The 13,096-nt window shown below is 49.4% G+C and overlaps 1 non-coding gene across 1 annotated transcript; it reads right to left on the bottom strand.

Annotated features, from left to right (window-relative positions):
- Positions 1 to 574: 574 nt before the first annotated feature.
- TRNAV-CAC (transfer RNA valine (anticodon CAC)) lies at positions 575 to 647 on the bottom strand. The gene has a single exon. It is a non-coding gene; the product is annotated as a tRNA-Val (tRNA).
- Positions 648 to 13,096: the final 12,449 nt, after the last annotated feature.

The raw sequence follows: 13,096 nt of genomic DNA, 5'->3' as shown, positions 1-13,096 counted from the left end.
TGGGTAGCGGAATCCCTGTCCTTCACTTTGTGAGGCCTGCGGCAGGGCGAGGGGGTCGAAGCACGTGGTTTAAGTCATTGATGGAGCATTCTGGAATGGCGGCCTCTTTTGTCTACGAGCATAGGAGACCCAGAACAAGGACAGGTGACCTCTGGGCATGGCTGTGGTGGGAAGCCCCCATGGCAGGAGACAGATGGGCTTCCTCAAGCACGGTGGGGTGTGGAGGCCGCCTCTGCAGAGAGCCACGTCTCCAGGGACAGATCAATGGCTTAGGGAGCCTTTGTAGTGCGACCTCCATTCAAACGCCCCCTACGTCTGTGCCCAGGTGGAGAATCAATCACTGCGTCTGGGTTTCCCCAGCACCCCTGTCCTGGATCTGCTGTTTGCACGTCGCTACCCTCGTGAGGCTGCAAACTTTTTTTTATTATTTTTAATTTTTTTATTATTTACGCCTACAGCACTTGGTCTTCCTAGGTGGTCTCCCATCCAAGTACTAACCAGGCCCGACCCTGCTTAGCTTCCGAGATCAGACATGGGGCTTGTTCAGGGTGGCGTGGATGTAGACCATGGACCGTGGCTCCACTGGGGTGCGAACCCAGGACCTTCTGAGTGTGAAGCAGACGTGCTCACCGCTACACTATGGAACCACGCCCAAGGCTGCAAACTTCTTAAACGCTGGGTCAGCAGGTCGCTTAGCCTGCATCCCCAGTGTGCCTCCCGAGGCCTGGTCCACAGTCGACGCTCAGTCAGTGTTGGATGCCTGAATAGCGGGATTCTCCAAGTCAAGTACTGGCAAACTTGGCCTTTGGACCAAATCTGGTCCTTAGCCTGCTTTAGTCAATAAAGTTTTATTGCCGCCCAATGGCACTCATTTGTTTACGTTTGGTCTATGCACCCGCGAAGGCGGAGTTGAGTAGTTGCTACTCTACACTCACAATGTCTAAATATCTGCGTTCTGGCTCTGGCCCTCTTTATTAAATGTTTACTGGTCCATGCCCCAAGCCAACTACATCTCCTTTTGGCAACTGTATCTGAAAGCAAATCACAGTGATGTACTGAGTCCATTTTGGAAATTTCCTAATTTATTCCTTGAAATTACCAGCAGCAGCCTTAGCCACATATATTCAGGGTTGAGAATTATCATGAACTGTTCCCTTTATGCGAAGCTGGGCTGTCCGTAGACTCTGAAGGGTTTCCTGCACCCCAAAGTCAGCAAGGCCAGCCCTTACAAGAAACCCTGAGAACAGCTTTCTGAGTCCAAAGCACTTTGTTGTTTTCCTTGTGCACGCCCCCTACGATTTCGTCAGACATTTCTGTGGGCATTTAGGACACATGGATTCATATTTTATTTTTCCGAGCACCTTCCTCTTCGCTCTGATCTGAGGTCAGGAACGGTGGCGAGATCGATGCTTTGTGAAGGAAGATACACGTGCGCGATTCCAGTGTTGGGGGAGGGGGTGTCGTGGGAAGTGAGGAAGGCAGCGGAATTATTTTAGAGTTGGGGATCCCTGGAGGGAGAAAGGCCGGGGCGCTTTCTCAGAGTTGAGACTTCATGTGGGGAGAGGGCAGCAGGCGCGGGGTGCAGGACAAGGCGCAGCTTAGTGTCACGGGAGGGAGGGTGTCGCAGACACACTTCTCTCCTTCTGGTGTGTGCTAGGGGTCTCCTGCTGAAAACGGGACCTTCCTACCAATTGGGCAAATACCTCTAATCTGGTGGCTCCCAACGAGGGGCTGATTTTCCCTCCTGGAGCACATTTGGCCATGCCCGGAGACGTTTTTGGTTGTCAAAACTGGGGGTGGATAAACATTGTTGTCACCTAGTGAGTGGAGACCGGAGATGCTGCCAAACATCTCACAATGGACAGCAAAGGCTGCCCTCTGCCTCACAGCGCATGCACACAGGAAAAATCGCCCAGCTCCGCACGTCCGTGGTGCCGAGTGTGAGGAACCCCTTGGCAGATCCAGAGAAGCATGGAAAGGTACCCGCGGGGCTGGGGCCTCGTGAGCATTTTTGCCTAGGAGATTGCAAAGTAATTAGATGGGGCATGCACATTCTGTTTGGGAAGAATAGGAAGAATTATCTTGTCATTGCAGGGCGATTATCCTATGAATATTTTGGCAGCACATTCTGTTTTTTTCTGTGTAATTGCAATTAACATGTAAGCGATCTAGCACTTCTGGTGTGTGTCATTCCTACCCAGAAAAATATATGACTAATGCTCAGGTGATAGCTACACGTGTGTGACAGACGTCTAAAGAAGAGGTGGCCCAGGAATGAGACACGTTTTTGGCTTCTTACCTGGCACCCGAGCTCTCACATGGTCACATTTTTAGATGAATTTTAGTTAAGAATGTACGTACAGAGGGGGCTTGAAAAGCAATGGTAAATTGTTGATGTTGAAAATGGTCATGTGAGGATGTGATTTTTCTGTCTCTTAGAAACACTTTCGGATCCAATATTGACTCTTTTGAAAGTCCAGCTCAATTTTAATGGCAGAGAATATTCTATCTCTTACATCAACAGAATACGATTTCTAGTCCCATACGTTTAAATGTTCCAATCTGGATTAAGAAATTTTTTTTTTACAAATGCAGATCTCATTGTTCCTGTTAGAATTTTTAGGGGCAAAATTTTTTCTTTAATGCTTAATTCTGGTATAGTTCCTGTCATTGTGTGCATTTGAGTATCTACTAAAATAATAATCCATATTCTGAATTTTCAGTAGTGATTTGCTAATTTTCTTCAATCAGTAAGCTTTCTGAAAATGTTTTATTTTGAATTGAATTTGTTTCCTTCTCTGTAGCCAGTTCTGGCAGCAAAGTAGCGAGGTTATCTGTGGGTTGGGATGTTGGGCAGAGCTTTGGTTAGACATGTCTAAGCAGAGGGTCCTGGAGTGGCTTGCGTGCCCAGCTCCCTGTGGGCCGCTGGTCGAATTAGGTGGAAGCCCTGGCTTGTGCTAAGCCTGGTTCCCCTGTCTTGCACATAGTTGAGAATCAGCCTAGTGGGGACACCCCAGCTTTGCTGCCCATCCTTCTGAATCTGGGAACACAATTTCATTACAGTCCCCGGTCCCACTGTCCATACGCCCCAGCTTGGCATCCCCAACGTAACCACCCTGGGTGGTCATGCAGCATCTTTAAGTCACCCAAGCTCACTTGGGCTGGTTTCTGATGACACAAGTCTTTATCTCCTGTCACAATCAGCTGCCAGAGTACATGACTGTTTCCACCGTTTGTCACGCCTCCTGCATCTGCGCACTCCCTTAGCCACGTAACCTAAGTCCGGTCTGGGCCCCGCGGCAGCACGTCCTGGATGCAGCACAAACACACAAAGCACGAAACACCAGGAGAAAGCATCGTCTTCTACGAGAATTCTTCATTTACAAAAGAGATAGTCATTATTTATGATTTTTACATTCTAGGTTTTAAAAATCAAATTAGAAAGAGGGTTACGGATCAGCTATGCAGACAGTATCACTGACCACTGATATTTCTATGCTTTAAAGTATACGCGTTATCTCTCCTGGTATACTTTGAGCATCACTTAATTTTCAAAAAATGTATTGCGCACAATTTTTCAGAAATGTACGGAACATACCAACGATAGCTGTGCAAAGTGACATGTGCACATCGGATGTAAGCTGGAAAGGACGGTGTTCGCCGTACGCTTCCATGGTCTGGCAGGGGGCCCAGAACGAGTCCTCACCCCACCCGGACCCCGTTCCTGGGCCCAGCCGCTGGCTCCCAGCCCGGTGGGCTTCCTGTTTCCTGTCTGATCAGACGTGGCGCCCGCCGTCCCCTCCGTGCAATCATGTCCTAGTGGTTGCCGCTCAGCCGCTGGTTTAATAATCTAGATGATAACACACCTTGTGCACAGTCGTCGACGAGAGCGGCGTGTTCGTAACTCGTGCTGCGAGCACTTTCACCGTTACGCACACAGCGACCTGGCTCCCGTACCGATTCGGTGTCCCCACGATCTTAGGTTCTCAGCTGCTGGCTTCTTCTCCGTGCTGCTGCTGTGACCACTGTCAGAACGTGGCCGGGGACCCCCTGTTTGTGGTCCGCTGCCTCCGGGTCCCCAGATTTCAGTAACGTTCGCTCACCTCATCGGGCGCTAACGGTGTTCAGGAAACGCCGATTGTGGCAGCTGTAGCCACGTTCTTATCTCTCTTGGCCCATCCATGGGAGCCGTGGGGACTGTGGATGGACGGCTGGCTCATGGAGGGCGACACAGCTGGCCTTTCGTACTTTTGCCCTGGCTGATCTCACCTGTCACATCTTGAGTTGTTTATAAAATAAAATAAAGCTGTAACTGTGGTTAACTGTTTTGTCCCAGTCCAAGTTCATATAATACAATGTTTGTGAGGACAGTATTTTGGTGTCCTTGAGAAAAGGACACCGGCTTCGACCTGGCTGCTGTGAACAGGACATAGAGATAAGATCTGGGTTTAGCTAAACATTCTTTTTGAAGCAAATTAGCCATTAATCAGTAAACCAAGAACTCATCTTGGAGGTAGTTAACAGGTGGCTTGCAAGGACACTAAGAAAGAAGTCTCTATCTACAGGAGCTACGTGGGTTTGCTCTGCACGTACCAGCTCAGGCCGATGACACGCCGCTGAGAGCCTTTCCCTGCGTACCACGGGATGTGCAAACCACACTCTGAGTCCTCCATGCACACCATGGGGTGTGCAAACCGTGCTCCGAGTCCACTCTTTGTCTTGGCCCATGTCCGCTTTGGGGAAATGTCATTATATACGTACACACACACGCCACACACACGCACACACACACACACACATTTAACTGTTATTGTTAGTATTGTGACAACATAATGGAAATAAATGGTTAAAGCCACCAAGTCAAAGCTACACATCAAACCCCGCATCGTGCTTCGAAAAATATGAACTCAGAGCGTTTCTCACGGGCACCCAATCACAGGCGTCAGGAGGAGAGTGGGTGATCGAGCTGAAACGTGTGCTTCACGAATGTTTGCCTCTTTGTTATCGCAGAGATACATGCTCATCGTAGAATGTTTCAAAAGTAGAAAAAGTGGCAGAAGTAGAATAAGTCACCAAAACCCACCACCTTGGAACGACCTCTGCTCACATTTTGCATATTTTCTTCCAGCTTTTTTTCTGTTTTTAATACACTTTTTCCTTTTTTAACATAGTTGAGAACAAATGCATATATTCATCCTGACGGGCAAAAATCGTGGGCAGAAATCAACAAAATAAATTCAAATACGGACGAATAAAAATTCTGATACTTTGTTCAGTAAGTACTTTTACAGGTGCTGGTTTAGGGAGGCTCGGCTTCACGTGGTTTAAGGGAAGAATATTTTTAGTTGATTTTTTTATTTTTAGTTGATTGCGAGCCGAATGCGGGGAAATATCGCCAATACGATCTTAAAGTTAATTGAAGAAACTATTGTGTCCAGATCAAGGCAGGTCGTCTGGAGTGTCTTTGACTGCATACTACCACCTGGGGACAATTTTAAGCTGTACTCCAATGTGCATATATCTATGGATATATTTGTTAATCACAGACATATAACCATAGTAATATATTTTACTTTTATACATTATCATTTTACCTGTAATATATATATTCTTACGTACATGCATATCTGATTTCATGCAATGTTATATTTTACTTATATATTATATTTATATAATAGAATATAATAGATTATGTTTAGAAAATACATATAGCATGTAATTATATACCTAATGTACTATAGTTAACATATTTTATATATTTTTTATATTATACACACATAGTTATATATAATTATAATACTAAATATGTAATTGTTTCTATTAATTAATATGTTAAATACTTATAAATATGTTGTGATATATTTTATATATAATACTATATATTCTATTTTATATTATCATCTCTATAGTTACATGTATGTAATCAATACACATGTATGTATAAATATATGTGAGGGGTAAACGTTTTAATGAATAAAAGTTGCCATATTTATTTCCCACATTCCAACTGATCATCTGCAGTGTTTGTGTTGGAAATCATTGATCTAAAACTGTGCTCGGCTCTGAGTGGCTCGGCATCTATCACTTTAACTGGAGATCACAGCGGGGGGTGATGAGAGAGGCCTGGGAACTGAGCTGCTGAGTGGGGGCGGGGGACAGCTGGGGGACTGGATCTCCTTAGCAACCGCCAGAGACTTGAGACCCCATTGTGATCAAAAGTCCCTGTGTTCTGGTGCCAAGGCGTGTGGCAGACTCATTCCTCTTGGCTTTTTCCTTCCTCCGTGACCATTCTGCGTGTGACATGCACATTGTCCCCGAGCGCGCCCAGAACACGGAGGCCAGCTTAGCCTCTCCTGAGACCGGAAAGACCAACTGGAAACACGTAAGTACCAGAGCAGCCCCAGTTAGCTGTTTTGTGTGAACATTCCAATCATAGGAAAGCCATGTGACCAAGACACGTATTTCAAAAAACCACACTTTCAAGTCTGGCCATTTTGGGCATGGTAAGGATGAGGAATTGATATAAAAGAACATTGATGTTCTAAAGCTATGTCTTGAGATCTTAATAAAACGTGCTCCAGCTCTCACGTGCGATGGTAACCCAGGATTTCACTGTGAGGAGCGAATGGCGAGCCTGCCAGAGACCCGAGCCCGGCTGAGCTGTCCCCTCACTCTTGCGCACCTACTGTGCATGAACTATGTATGACAAAGATGCTCGCCGAGCCGGCCTCTGTCATCCCCCAGCCGGCGGCTGGCTTTTGTGGCCATTTATTCCTCCAGGAAGGGTTCCATCAGTGCACAAGAGCTCCTTGCTGTGACAGGGAGCGGAGGGCCACCTGGGTTTCTGCAAACGGGAATGCCGGGTGGTCTGCAGGGTCTTCCCAAGCCAAACAATTTGCCCCAACACACCGGCTTCCTAGCCAGAAACCAGCTACAGGCCTCGGCAAGGTCACAAATTGTTACGTGTCATGGACGCTGGGGATTAAGAAGAACAGAAAACTGCGTTCTTGAACGTGAGAGAGAAATGTCATCCCTGTTATGTCTCCTTAGTTCTGTGGCCTCCTGGGAATGTCCCCAAGGTCATATAATACCAGAGGCTCAAGGCACCTTAAATATAATCTTATTATATCATCTCATTTGGCAGAAGAGGAATTTGAGGCTGGAGATGGTCACAGTGAGTTGGCGGGAGAACCCCAACCCTGCAATTCACTAATCCCGTCTCCCCATCTGTGTGAGGCCACGGTGGGAACAAGATGAGAGGTAATTTGCATGACACGCCCAGAATTAACAGGACAATCTGTAGAGTAATGATCCCTCCTCAACCAAGACAAGAACCTTGGAATTCCTGAATCATGAGCCTGGTGCCTCTTCAAAGCCACAGCTATGGCATTGACCATCTGGCCAAGGGTACGGGCTTGACCTGTGGCCGTGGGAAACGCTGGTCATAACTCTCAATGACACAGTTGCACTATCTTTCTGACAATCACTGCTTTTCCATTTCAATTCTTTCCGTACAGTCATTTGTGAAAGCCCTGAATTTGGAGGGAAAAGCGCCATTGGTGAGTTATACGAGTCAGTACAAAATTTCCTTTTAACGAGATATGAACAAAATTCTCTCTGCAATAAACAAAAAGTATCGCGTCTAATTTCCCACTGGTCTCTTTTGTTAATTGAGCTCTTACTGTCGAAGGCTTCAGTGTAGGGAATAAATGAATAACTGGCTTTTATGCACAGCCTCCTTTCATTATGTACAAGGGCTCAAAATGTACAGTGAACTATTTTTAGATCTTACATTATGATATAAAAGATTGCTTATTGCTGGCGATGCAGGAAGCAAATCGCATCCCCGCTTCCGCCTGGTGTTTCCGTGTGGCTCGAACGAGCTTCCATTCTTGCTGATTCATTAGGTCCAAGAACAACTTGAGTAGAGTCAGATGATTTTTAACGTGGGCGATGGTCTCAACCGTTTCCAGTACAAGTTCAGTTCAAATTCTGCTCTGGCCAATCAGGGCGGTGGTTCTTAGGTGACTCGCATTAAAATCTTCTCACGTGAGCCCAGTTGGGGTAAAAACCACAGGAAGTGAGATGTCGCGTAAGATGAAGGAGCAACATCCTTGTGATGTTTTTGGCCCAAAGGTGGGTCCTCGGCACCCTCTCTCCCTCCTCCTCCTCCTCCACATCCCTTCTTCCTCCCCAGCTTTTCTTCTCTCCTTCTTTGTCTCCTCTTTCTGATTCATGCTCCAATATTATGACTTTTTCTTTCAATGTGACGAAATGTCACAATCTCACTCGGTGGTGTTTGTATTCTAGTACCTGACTTGTGAGAAACAGAAGCAGCCCACAGAAAATGACTATGAACCCAGCAGCGTCTTACGTGAATTTTAAGTCACCACCATGGCTTTTATGTATATTTAAAAATATTATACATAAACATGTGAAGAATTATTATTATTATTTTTTTAGTTTATGCGTCAATATGGACCCAAGGACACTTCACGGTAGAGCTGCAACTACCCAGAGATTGGAACCCAATGAACTCATCACATATATGTTTCCATTTATTTATTCGTTAACTGCTCACTGGCCGCCCGTCGTGTACCAGGTAAACGGAAGGACAAGAGCCAGCTCTGGCCTTCAGTGGACAGGTGTGGAGTGACGAGAGGCTGGGTGATGTGGTGCCTGGCTTGGGTCCGTCTCCCGGTGCTTAGTGGCGGCATCACATCAGACAAGCTGGTTCCTCTGTATGTCGTACCATGGAGATATTAGTAGCTTCCTTCCACGGGCTACGACAAGAATTAAATGAGCAATGGCATGTGAGCATTTGGAAGTGGCCGGTTCCTGGGGACTCAGCGAGCGTCGCCATTACTGTTTGTGGGCAGTGGGAAGAGCGCGGGTCCCAGTCCCACCAGCTTGCGTGGCCACGAGGATCTCACCGTCGCACATATGACAGCTCTCGGCCCCCCTGTCCCTTTGGGTCTTCAGGGAGCAGTGGCCAGGTGGAACCGGAAGTGGAAGAGGTTTACTGGGAAGAACGGAGGAGGAGGAACAGGGAGGGCCGGTGGGTAGGGCCTCAGAGACTAATGACAGCTGCCCCTGTGACAGGAGAGATGGGGCAAGGAGCCCTGGGCAGGCAGAGTCTCCGACTGGGCGCCCCTTAGAGAAAGTCTGGGCTGGGTGACACGGAGCCGCAGAGCAGAGACTTCCGACGGAGGGTCTTGCAGAGCCGGTGTGGCTGGAGCAGTGGGAGACCTCAGCCTCGTGGTGGCTGCGGTGGGTCCCCAAGATGCGCAGCTGGAGCCCGGTGCTCGGAGACGCCTGGCCGCAAAGTCCCCCCCGGGGGCGGAGGGGCGGGGAGGTCTGAGCAGAGCACCCCCACGGGCCTCTGGGCCATCAGCCCTCCCAGACCTCCAGGAACTTTCACGGGGGGCCCTAGGTATGTGGGGGAGGGGCAATCTGTCCAGTGCTCCGTCGCAGCGGGCCTCCTTGTGCCCAACGTCTCCGGAACCAGTCCCGGGTGAGCGCGACCCCCTCGCGCCCGGTGCAGCCCTGGGCTCAGTGACTCCTGGGGCGGCGCAGCGCTCCTCGCCTCGCTCCCTCTGGCCCTCCCTCCTCCCAGCCCGACCTCCCCCGGCCTCCCACCTGCCCTGCGCCCTGCGCCCTGCGCCCTGCGCCCTGCGCCCTGCGCCCTGCGCCCTGCGCCCTGCGCCCTGCGCCCTGCGCCCTGCGCCCTGCGCCCTGCGCCCTGCGCCCTGCGCCCCCACGCAGCCCGGGCTGACGGTCACCAGCCCAGACTCGGGGTGGGGGCGCGGGGGGTGGTTCTTAGTCGCCCGGGGGGCGGGGCTGAGGGGCGCTTGTTAACACACAGACAGCTCGGCTGCTCCAGGGGCTTCCGTTCAGGGCTCTGAGGTGCGGCCTGGGAATCTGCCTTTCTGACAAGCTCCAGGGAACACGCTTTGAGGACCTCCGGGGACACCCTCCGTGGGCGTCTGGGGACCCAGGGTCGGTCCCCAGCCTGCTGCTCTGAGGCCACGCTTCCCTGCTGACCCCGATGTCATGCCTGCTTCGCGAGGGCTGAGGTTACTGCTTTGTAGAGTCCACCCTGCTCTTTCTTGGAGATGCCTTTTTCTTACTCAAATATCCCTTTTCTGGGTCCGTGTAGACAATTTTATTTTCTTCTTACATTAGAATATAACAGTGAAGGGCGTTTTGTCTTCTGATTTCCCATTTTGTCAAATTTTATTTGCCTCTTTAAATACACCCCATTCAAGGCATTGAGTGATGGGTTCAAACCAGTCCATCCCTCCTGTCCCCTGCCCCCCAATCTGGAGCCCTTCTCCCTTCCAGACAGCTAACTCCATCGACTTTGGGTCAAAACACAGGACACAAGATGGGGCAAGTCGGAAGCCAGCCGACGAAGTAATTGAGGGTACCTGAAAGGGGGACCATGGACTGAGGAAAAGAAAGAAGACAGACAGAATTGCAGGAGGGATCACAGAATCAAGCTGCGTCTGTGTCTGTGTCCCCGAGTTTATTTAGAACACACTATTTATAACATTACAATAAGAAAGACAGTAGTCGAGAATCAAGGTTAGCCAGATTACTATATCTAGTAGAACAATGAGATTCTCACAACTCAGAACTCTCTGCTAAACTTTTGCAAGGAATGTGCAGTGACTGCTATGTGAACAGTTACCTCCCGGTTTTCCCCAGCGCTTTACAATCTCAACTTCTTACATTGTTGCCAAGTACACAAATATCCTTGTTCCTTGTTATACGTTTTCACATGTCCATAAGTGACTCCCCACAATTATCTGACCCAGCACGACTTGAAGCCTAACGTCGGGTCTGGGGTAGGCACAGGCCTCCTCTCTCTTTCACGTCTCCTGGTCCTGCCTCTAGAAGGTGCAGGTGCTCGCTGGAAGGGTCAGTGTTGAGGCTGGAGAGCTAGTCGTTGGCCACAGCCGCTCGCTCAAGGGACAAGCTGTCACACCCTCTCGGCGTCTACAGACATCAGAACACTCCCTCCTCCAGACGTTTCCTGCTGTTTCTAATGAGAAAGTGAAGTTATTTCTGGAGTTTGGTGGGAGCTCTCATTCCAAATTGCTGCAGCGTTGACATCATAAAATATTTACCGTCCATATCAGAGCTTTCTGTTCTTGCAAAGCACCCAGCACCACCTGTGGAGACGCAGCTCCACTTTCAGAGAGAAGCACGCGAGATGAAGCGCCCGGCCTGCGTTTAGCTGGCTTTGTTTCCGTGCCACGTTTGGAAGTGAAGTGGAGCGTGGGCATCCGGACGCCCCGCTGGTGGCCAGGTGCGCGCTGCATTTCAGGAAATGGCCAGCAGGTGGGACAGGAGACGCGCCGCCAGGCAGGAGAGCCAGCTGCTCCAGGATGCAGTGACATTGCCACACGTAGGTGCAGCCCTGAGACTTCACGGGAGGCTCTCCTGCCGCAGGCTCGCACCCTGCCTGTTGTGTTCTTGAAGCCATCTTGTCGCTCTGACCGCCGGGCTCTGGCTAAGGGCGGAACAGGCACGGTCCAGTCATCCACCAGCAGCTCCATCCCCCATCCTCCCACGGTCCCCCTGAGCCGCCCTCCTTCCCGTCCACCTGTGTGTCCTGAGACAGCTCTTTCTGCGCTGCTTCTGTCCGTATTCCATCCCAGCTCTGTCTTGATGAACATTTAAATATCGAATGTCTACGAAACAACACAACTGCCTCTAGGAAGGAGGACGTTGTGGTTGATTTTTTATTTGTACCCGATTTGTGGTCACATAGGATGGTTATAAAAGGACGCCGAGCCAGACCGACGACATCAAATAAATGCCAGCACAAGCAATTAAAATGCGCCGTGTCTTAGAGGCCCCCAGTGGCGCTGCCCTAGTTAGGGGTCTGTCTGTGGCTCAATTATAATGGCTCTTTTCAGGAGGCTGATGCCGTCAGCTGGCCACTGTCACTCTGGGCAGTGGCATAATTGGCTACGGTTTTGCATCCTCAGAGTTTCTTTCATTTTGTAAATGCTGATGTTTGTCTTTTAGAGGCAGGTGGTTAAAATTAGCCATTTGTTCTTTCATAGGGGCACGAGGTGATTTAGATGCCACTGCTGAGAGATGCAGCATGTTCCCCAGGCTCAGGAGACTTGCTGCCTCCGACTGCCGCGTCCCTGTCCCCCACCCCGTCCCCTCCAACTGCCCCTCCTGCATCCCTGTCCCCTCCTGCCCCCTCCAGGTGCCCCTCCCTCAGGAATCTTGAAAACAAACCCTGAGCTGGACTGTGCACAATTAAGACTGTGCAATTTCCTGAGTATATGGGCAGAAATTGCTTTTTTAAAAGAAATTCTGTGTGGAGTTCAACTTCATTACCACATATTCCTTTACGTAGAGGTCTCATGTTAGGGATTTAAAGCATTTTAGACTCTCTTAAATAAAGGACCGGTAAGGAGATGGGGAAAACTTTTCAATCTGTGATGAGGCCAAATATTTTAAGGATATGATTGCTTCCTACTCTCCACACACTTAACTCCTGGAGAAACGCAGATGGACGAGCACTGTCTCTGTTCTCCACTGCCTTTCATGTGAGGGCAGAGTTGGTTGGAATCGGATTTCTGCCCGTGTTTCTCCAGTGGCTGGTGTTCGTCTTGCACCTTCTTTATTTTACCTCGGAGCCTCGTGCACCCGGTTGTGGAATTCCAGACCCTGCGTTTGATCATCCACACACAGTCCTCTCTCTGTGCACTGTTTTCTGATTTTTGCTTTACTGCCCGTACATTTCCCCATCCTCCGGCGAGTTTTCCCCAGCTCCTTCCATCTCTCCTTCATTTTCTCCATCTGATAAACTCCAGCTTTAGGGTTCACAGCAACAGTGACCGGCTCCGTGAAGCTTCCTCCCACCCGTAGGGCAGAACCAATGGCCAGCTCTGTCTGGGCTTTGAACTGTCACAAATGCTTGTGCTTTCCTCCCTGAGAACTTGTGGTTCCGTGGGTCAGTGAGCCATTTGCCTCGTGGAGGTGCCACGGAGCAGAGGCTGACTGATTTTGTTTGAAAAATTTAAAAAGGTAAAGGAAGAAAAAAGAAACGTCCATAGCTACTTGAGAG

Source organism: Pteropus medius, unplaced genomic scaffold (assembly GCF_902729225.1).
Source record: "Pteropus medius unplaced genomic scaffold, Ma_sr-lr_union100, whole genome shotgun sequence".
Taxonomy (NCBI): domain Eukaryota; kingdom Metazoa; phylum Chordata; class Mammalia; order Chiroptera; family Pteropodidae; genus Pteropus; species Pteropus medius.
This window is presented reverse-complemented; position numbering and strand designations above follow the sequence as displayed.